We start from the raw sequence: 5,828 nt of genomic DNA on the forward strand, positions 1-5,828 counted from the left end.
ACAATGGCATCATGAAATCTATCATTTAACATTGAAAACAACCACTTCAATCTTCTAGGGGGAGGGGAGCAGGGGAAAAGGATCGAAAATCTTAAATAGCATGTGGGGTCGAGTGAGGACTTGTTCGAAAGAGCTTTTTGAGACGAGAAGAACTCGAGATGCGTCGTCCTCAACTTGGATCCTCGCTAGCGCTAATTAACACCAATGTTCAAATGCGCATAACTCTACGAAAAAAAATCGTAGATTTCAATGACGTACCTCGCGTTCTTCTCGTCTCGAAAAGCCCTTTCGAACAAGCCCTCACTCGAACCCACATGCTATTTAAGATTTTCAATCCTCTCCCTCCGCTTCCCCCCGTCTCTGGAGGATTGGATGTTTTCAATGTTAAATGATAGATTTCGTGATGCCATTTGTAACCCTATAAATTTCAATCCATTATCTCTAACCATTCAAAAATTATTTAGATGGCCCCGAATCTTTGGCAGTCTCTGTATATATCTAATGTATGTACATAATTTAAATTATATTATCAGAACTCTCAATATTCTACTATTTTTAAAAGTTTAAATAGAAGTTATTCAAGTATACCTTTGATAATTATTGTCTTATTTGTACAGCCCTTGGCGCTTCTATCCTGGGGATGCAGATTGACCATGTCTGATGTGAATCCCACGGTGGTGAATCATTTCATACACGAAAGGGCTCTCCGCGGTCCAGAGAAAAATGCTGACGACGGTCAATTCGAAGACGGTCTGCTGAGCCGATCGAGTATTGTGTCGGACAAAGTTGATTCCGCGCTTTGTCCTAATACGTAAACGAATGTACATAATAATATAAGTAGCGTAATATCTCTTTCATTTAAAAAACTCGCAATTTGCGTTTATATTTTGTACATATTATTTATTAAATGCATCTAGCTGTATTATCGTTAATTTTTTTTATGTGTAATATTTATAGTCAATGTGAAATTTATTTATTTGTGATTTCAAAGTTACAGTGCTTGTTTCCTACATAGCTTATATAAATTGGATCTTAAGATATTTTAATAAATCGTACATGAGTACAAATAAGGTCTTATTTTTTTTTTTACTACTGTGTCACTTTCGTCGTGATGCATCTTGCAAAGGATTGGGAGGGGGAGATACTGAGAGGACTCGGAAAAACTAAGCCTTTCTCTCCTTTCTTTTATTCCCCATATATTCTTCACCCTTCGAAGAAGATCATTAAATACATTGAACATCGTGTCGGTTTTTTTTTAATTCTTGCGGACCGCTTATCTACAGATGTATAGTAACTTCACTGCAGTGCTGGTTATAATCTTTATTTTTGCGGATTACTTATCTCCGATGATATATAAAATTAGGGGTCCAGACGAGTGACACGCTACTTATACAAAAGATTCAGTGTTAGATACAGTCTTTAGATACAGTTCTTTTAGATACAGTTCTTTGTTAAGTATATGTGCTCATGTGTTCTGTATATTATAAAAAAAGTTTGTGGATGTAATTTCATCCATTGAAGCATTATTTCTTTTTTTTTGTAGTATTCATTTACAATAACATCTATCACGATTTTAAATTATTAAAAAATATTTTGCATATAGCGAAAGACTGCGTAAAATATCACCAATATGTATCACTATACTATATATGTAGCAAAATACGCTTATATCACTTCACTTTTAATCACATCGATTAATGGCTAAAAATGTCATAATCATATTATGCGCATGTTTATTCCCTATTTAAAAACAATATAGTTAACATATTGCTAGTGAGTTTTGCTTTGTCACATTACATGATTGATTAAAATTGTTGTATTAACATAAATTTTATTTGTAAAAATAAAGTGGCAATAGTGTATTATATATTATATGTTATATATTATAAACGCGAATGTATGTTAAATCAAGCTATTATGATTATTACAAATATTGCTAACTTTTTCACTTTTTATGATTTTATCCTAGGGAAAAAAAACGTTATCGCTAGGTAAAATCAAGTTTACGTTAAAAGTTTCATGATCAATCCCCAGGGATGCGATTATATTCTTATACTTATGACCCTTGGTACCCATTATTTGACTCCGCGCGCTCGCGTCGATACGCGTTTGTAGCTAATAGAATACTCTGATATTTCCGTAGATCATCGTGTGTAGGCAGCTTCATTGGGATAAAACATGAAAATTAATTCGTAAAGTCCTGGTGTTCCAGCATAACTTTTCTATGATTATTGTTGAGATTTTTTTACAACAGTGAAGAGCACGCACTTTTAAATAAATATTCGGTCAAATGTTTGCATCAAAGAGATATAATTCGTCATAAGAAATTGTTCTTCATATAATCAATGTTAAAATAATTCAATATAAGAAAATTCTGTTTGCGTGTATCTTATTAATTATGACTGCTCAGTAGGACTGCTCGCGCACAAGTGAGCTCCTTTGTTCTTTCCTGATTCTTGCCGAGTCATAACACAAAACAGGTAAATATATATATAGTCTCGCATTCTTTCGAACCGCGCTTTACGCCAATTAACGCTCGATACCGCCGCACTGATTTTAAATTGAGATTACTTACTATTTTCAACATCCCCTTTTAATCTCAATTCTTTTGGTAAACAAAATATCTAATTAAATCAAAATGACTAAAAAAATGATTAATAAACGAAAAATATTAGTAATACTATGACATAATTCTATTTCATTAGCATGTCTAAATTTCTTAAATTTAATCGCACCTAATTTTGTAAATATATCCGCAGCCTGATCGTTAATATTACAATAAACGACGTTTATGTTGTTTTCCTTAATCTTCTCGCTTATAAACTGAAAACGTACGTCTATATGCTTTGACCTTCGATTGAATACTCCTGTTTTAATGAGCTTGATAGTACTTTGGTTATCTACATACATTTCAGCAGCTACGCTTTTACTAATTAGTTCTTCTAGTACGTTCTTCAAGTACAATAACTCTGCAACAATCGGCTGCTGAGATGAATTCTGCTTCTGTACTTGACAGTGCAACAATAGGCTATTTACATGATGCTCAGCTTATAGGGCCCCCGCAAAACTCTATAACATATCTTGATGTACCTTTCCTAGTCTCTAAATTTCCCGTATAGTCTGCATCGCAATAATCCTTAAGTGTTTCAACATTTTCTTTATTATTATACACTATTCCTAAATGTTTTGTTCGCTGCAGATATCTTAATGCTCTCTTAACGTTAGATATATCTATATTAGTGGGATCTTGTGTTTTTCTGCTGCTGTACGTTACTGTGTAGCTCAGGTCTGGTCTGGTTTTGACAGTAAGATATAAAAGGCTTCCTACTGCTCCTCTAAATGGAAAAGCCTTAATTGTACTGCCTCCTTTATCATTGGTTTCAGTATTTACCAGGATGGGGGGGTATATCGCATTGCTTATGCCGTAAGACTCCAAGACCTTCTCCGAGTAATTTTGTTGATTGATCTTAATGCCAACCTTCTGTTTCTCAATCTCTAAGCCTAAAAAAGATCTGGGATTTTCATTAAAGGTTATTTTAACATCTTTTAATTTAAGGAGTAGATTTTGCAGCTCATGTATATTTTTACCAAACAGTAGACCGTCATCTACGTAAATTGCCAGAAGTGCCGGATTATCTTCCCTTTTGAGTATGCACTTTTCAGTAAGCAATTGCCTTAGTCCATGTTTTTTTAGTGTCTCCGTGAATTTCTTGTTCCAACTATGTGACACTTGCTTGAGACCGTACAGCGCTTTTTCGAGCTTGCAAATTTTGTTTTTCTGTTCCTCATATCCTTCTGGTAGGTACATAAATATTTCTTCTTTTAATGCTTTATAGAGAAAAACGGTCTTTACATCAAATTTTATGAAATTCCAATTGCAGAGAGCCTCCAAAGCGAATAACATTCTCAATATAGCATTATTGACTACAGGACTATATAATTCTGCATAATCTATGTTGTTTCCCTGATTGTATCCTCTTGTTACGAGTCTGGCCTTATATTTGCCTTTTTCTTTAATTTGGAAGACCCATCTGCTCGTTAGACATTTCTTTCCTTTTGCTTCATCAGCATCTACTAATTCTCAAGTTTTATTTTTCTTTAGCGAGTTCTTTTCTTCCTGTATGACTATCATCCATCTCTCCTTATCCTCGCTGTTCATGACTTCTTCGTATGTTAAGAATGTTTGAGTAGTATATCTGTCTGGAATTTTCGTTTGCTTTTAGTTCTCCTTGGTGTGTTGTCTTCTGGTTTCGGTGAACTGTTATTATTTTTCTGTGTTATTATTACACTCTCTTTGTTCGCTTCTTCTTCAGAGTTTTCTTGTGACTTCCTCCGTCCTTTTCATCACTTGCAATTTCCCCTTTCTCTTCATCCAGATCTTCCTCGTGTAGTACAGTTTTGTTCATGTCCTCTTTTCTTTTAATACATTTACTCTCCTCCTCATTAAAATGTACTTCTCATGATACAATTATCCTCTTTTTTACTGGATCCTATAATCGGTATCCCGTTTACGTATAGCCTACTAATTTCACCACGGCTTTGCTTCTATTGTCTAATTTCTTTAGTTGTCCCAATTTTTTTGCATATGCTGTACTGCCGAAGATCCTCAAATGTTTAAATTTGATTTCTCTCCGATCCACATCTCATATGCTGTTTGTGTATTTGCTTTTGTCGGGCTTCTATTATGTAAATAAGCGGCAACTCTTACAGCTTCTCCCCAAAGTATTTTATTTTCTTCTGCTCCTAAAATCATCGCTCTGACTTTTTCAACTAACGTTTGGTTTAATTGTTCGGATTTGCCGTTCAGATGAGGAGTATAAGGGGGAGTATAATTTAAAAAAATACCTTTATTTTTACAGCAGTTTTTCAATTCTTTACTTGAGTATTCTTTACCGTTGTCACAGCGTATCTCCACAATTCAGGTATTCAATTTTACTTCCGCTTATATTAAAAATTCTTTTAACTTTTCAAATACTTCTGCTTTCTTTTTCATGAAGTAGACTGTAACATAATTGGTGTAATCATCCAAGAAAGTAACGAAGTACCTATTTTTATCCCATGTCTTCGGAGTAATTGGTCCACAAACATCCGTGTGAACTATTTCCAGCGGTCGTGTTGCTCTTCTTTTTTGGTCTCCAAATATTCTATTCATAGTTCACTTGTATGCATGTCTCGCAATTCGACAACTGTTCCTGAATTTCACTTTTTGTTAGTTTAATCCCTTCAGATAAGTTAAATAATTTTATCATATTATCAGTGCCTAAGTGACCTAATTTTTCGTGCCATAATTTTACTGAAGGTTTTTTAATTGTCGTCATTACTTTTTCTATGTCTTTATCGTTTTGTATAACGTATAATCCCGCATTATTCCTTCTTCCTTTGAAAATGATATTCTTATCTTTACTTATTGTTACCACACCCTCGTCAAATTCTATTTTTTCTCTCTTTTACGTTATTGCGTTAACGGACAAAAGTTTCTTCTCAAATCTGGTATATATAATACATTGTTTAACTCACAGTTCTCGAGGTCATTCGTTCCAATCTTCTTCGCTATCATGTTTCCTTCTTTGTTTGCTACACCGACTTTTGTTGTTATTCTTCGACCTTTCTTCAATTCTTCGCTAGATCATTCGTCATGTGAGACGTTGATCCAGAATCGACGATCCAATTGTCAATTTCTGCTGCGATGGTTAGAAAGACTACCTTATTAGGTTATTATTATTAACGAAGTATCAAATGAAGGGCTAGTGAGCCTTGCACGAAGTTAGTGCTAAAATTACAATTATTTAACAATAATAATTATCACCCAGATCGGAAGAGCACACGTC

This window comes from Wasmannia auropunctata, unplaced genomic scaffold, assembly GCF_000956235.1.
Source record: "Wasmannia auropunctata unplaced genomic scaffold, wasmannia.A_1.0 LD336078.1, whole genome shotgun sequence".
Classification (NCBI taxonomy): domain Eukaryota; kingdom Metazoa; phylum Arthropoda; class Insecta; order Hymenoptera; family Formicidae; genus Wasmannia; species Wasmannia auropunctata.